Genomic DNA, 3,893 nt, shown 5'->3' on the forward strand with positions numbered 1-3,893 from the left:
CCCCCTAACACACACACATCCTCCCCCAATACACACACACACACATATCCTCCCCCAACACACACAGACACACACACACATCCTCCCCCTGACACACACACACACATACACACACACACACACACTCTTAAATAAATATGCATCTAATGATATGGGTATTTATTTATTTACTTGAGCACCTCCCTGATATTTTAGGTATTCCACATCTTTCACCTCTTCCATAGTTCCAAATCTGCTATTAATATGTATCTTGCATACTTCCCTAACCCATAAGGTAACTTATAGACCACTGAAAGACTTTCAACGTGTGGAAATTTTTCACAATCCACAGATTTAAATCATAATATTCTTAATCCAACAGAAAAAGTGTTGGGAATCACTTCATGGGACAAAATTCAGGAAAACAATAATCACAGTAAACAAAGTGCTCAACTGACTCAGAGCTCACAGAAATAATAGCAGTGTTAGGAAATTACTAGAGATGTGAAAATGAACTCATTTTGGCAAAGCTAGGCTAACAAAAATTATCTTGAAGAGGCTGGGTAAGGAAGGAAAAGTGAGATGTGCATGGGCCCATCACGCCTTCCCCCTTGCTCAAGCTTTGCTTGTAGGCAAAATAAGGTGTGAATTTACAGCACATTTTAATGTATTGAAAAGCACAACAGGTAACTCGCTGGAAAATTTGTGATCTCGGCCATATTATTTGCCTTTCAGGGGCTTTAATTTACTTCTCTGTACAATTATGGTGACAGAAGCGAAAGGCTTAATGAGATAAGTGATCTGATATTGCTTAGTAAACCATTACAGTTCACAATATGTGCAGTACAATGGTTCAAAAGAAGACATAGCCTGGAACCTAGGAAACTTCATAATTTCCTACAACCCATAATATGAGATATAGAGGGCTTAGAGTTCTAAGTTACTCACAAAAAAATGAAAGTGAGAGAGGACTAGAATGCTAAAATGCCTAAAAGTTTATTTAAAGGATTTATAAGGTCCTTCAAGTAATCAAGTTAGAGGTAGGGGAAGAGTCCGGACTTATTACGAAGTTATAGTCATTAAGAATGTATGGTACTAGCAAAAGAAAAGAAAAATAGATTAATGGAACAGAATAGAGAGCCCAGAAACCCACTCACATTAATACAGTTCATTTATCTTTGGCAAAAGAGCAAAAGCAATACAAAGAAGAAAATGCCTTTGTCACAAATGGAGCCGAAACAAGGAAGAGTTCACATTTAAATAAATAAATCTAGACATAGACTTTACACTCTTCACAAAAATTAACTCAAAATGAATCACAGACCCAAATGTAAAATGCAAAACTATAAAACTCCTCAAAGGAAACACAGGAAAAATGTCTATATGACTTTGGGTTTGGTGATGGCTTTTTAGACACAATGTCAGAGACATGATAAATGAAAGAATTAATAAGCTGGACTTCCTTAAAATTAGAATTTCAACTCTGCAAAAGATGTTGTGAACACCGTGAGAAGATAAGCCACAGACTGGGAAAAATCATTTGCAAAAGACATATCGATAAAGGATTATTATAAAAATATATAAAGAACAGTTAAAATTCAATAACAAGAAAACAAACAACCCAATTTAAAAAATGGGCCAAAGATCTTAATAGATACCTCACCAAAGAAAATATACAGATGGCAAACAAGCATATAAAAAGATGATCCACATTATATACCATCAGAGAAACGCAAATTAAAATGATGAGTTACCACTACGTACCTATTAGAATGACCAAAATCCAGAATACTGACACCACCAAATATTGGTGGGATTGCACAGCAATAGAAACTCTCATTCACTGTAGGTGGGGGATGCAAAAAATGGCACAACATTGGAAGTGAGTTTGGTGGTTTCTTAAAACCTACACATACTCTTATCCCATGATCTCGCAATCACACGCTTGGATATTTACCCAAAGGAACTAAAAACGTATGTCCACACAGAAACATGCATATTAAAGTTCACAGCAGCTTTGTTCATTATTGCCAAAATCTGGAAGCAACCAAGATGTTCTTCAATAGGTGAATAGATTAAAAAACTGTGGTACATCCAGACAAGGGAATATTATTTACCACTATAAAAAGATGAACTCTCAAGCCATGAAAAGACACAAAGGAAACTGAAATTCATATTACTAAGTGAAAGAAGCCCATGTGAAAAGGCTACATATTGCACGAGTCCAACTATATTACATTCTAGAAAAGGCAGAATTACAGAGACAGTAAAAAAGAAAATCAGTGGTTGTCTGGGGTTAGTGGGAAAGGAAGGGCACAAATAGGCGGAGCACAGAGGATTTTTAGGGCAATGAACTATTCTGCATGATACAATAATGGTGGGTACAGGTCATTACCCATTTGTACAAACCCATAGAATGTATAGCATCAAATGTGAACCCTGATGTAAAGTATGAACTTTAGGATATAATGATATGTCAATTAATGTAAGTTTATCAACTGTAAAAAATTGTACCACTCTGGCATGGGATGTTGATAATGGGGGAGGCTATACATGCATGAGGACAAATGATATATGAAAACTCTATATATATTCCTCTCAATTTTGCTGTGAACCTAAATCTGCCCTACAGAAAAATAGTCTTTAAAAAAATGTTAAGAGAAGAAAAATGGACAGGAAGCTAAAATGAGTTAAGTAACAAGCAAGGACAAATTTCCAAAGAAGTAAAACAAAGGATGTCTAGGTGTGACACAACAATGGCACAGGTATAAAATATTATTTAAACAAAACTCTCCGTGTCATATAGCTTCATCAATACCCAAATGTATAGTAAAATAACCCTTTGATATTAAATTAAAAGTTTATATATTAACTACATACTCTATGGCTACAAAATACAAAGTCATCTATAGAAGAATTACTATCCTTTCTAAATTTCTCTGAAAAAAAAAAAGTCATAGGTAACAGCTATAGAAAATACATCATTAAGGGATATATTCACCTTTTTAAAGGACCTCTTAGGTCAAAAGAATGTGGGGCTTCTAATTTTAGGCAGCAAGGAAGCAGCTAGCCCAAGCACTTTGCATAGATTTTCTCATTTGATTCTCAAAACGAAAAAATGTGGTAGGTAGAGTCATCCCTATTTTACAGATAAGAAATCCAAAGTAAAGAAGGGTAATATAGTGAAAGTCAGACCACTAGTGACTGAGAGAATACAAATCCTCTGTAATACAAGTTCATACTATCTCAGTCACTTCGTTGCTCTCCAGTAGAACCAGAATACTTGGACATGATTACAGTTTAGAACAAATCGAGTCATGAATATGCTGGTTTCCTGATCCTCCTGCATTTCTGACCTTTCACTCTCCCTCTCCCTAATCTATCTCTAACCCTTACTACACCCTTGGTCCTTATCTCACCCTCACTAAAGTACTAATCCAACTCTCAACCTCTCTCCATCTATCACCTGCAGAGGTGGAACTATCAATTGGGAGAAATTCAGAGATAAAACAATGAAATTACCTGTTTCGACAATGCTGGCAACAGCTGTATCAAAACAATCCTGAGTCAAAATGGCCCTACTATCAAAACAGCTATGTCATCAAATAATGGTCAGGTGAAAATACCAGGTGCTATGCCTCTGAAATAATTAACCCTTGCAATTATATATTACAATTACTAATCCTATCCTAAGAATTTCTATTCATTTTCTCATTTTAGTCTTAAATCTGTGAGGTAAGTCCTGCTGTCAATCAAAACGGTAGGGGTTGCAATCCTAGTCTCTGATAAAACAGACTTTAAACCATCAAAGATCAAAAGAGACAAAGAAGGCCATTACATAATGGTAAAGGGATCAATTCAACAAGAAGAGCTAACTATCCTAAATATATATGCACCCAATACAGGAGCACCCA

At 35.6% G+C, this 3,893-nt stretch overlaps 1 protein-coding gene across 4 annotated transcripts in view; it reads right to left on the reverse strand.

The window, feature by feature from the left end:
• NOX4 (NADPH oxidase 4) overlaps window positions 1-3,893 on the reverse strand; it is a 165,521-nt gene that overhangs the window by 113,552 nt on the left and 48,076 nt on the right. The window lies entirely within an intron of this gene.

This window comes from Piliocolobus tephrosceles, chromosome 13 (genome assembly GCF_002776525.5).
Source record: "Piliocolobus tephrosceles isolate RC106 chromosome 13, ASM277652v3, whole genome shotgun sequence".
NCBI lineage: Eukaryota > Metazoa > Chordata > Mammalia > Primates > Cercopithecidae > Piliocolobus > Piliocolobus tephrosceles.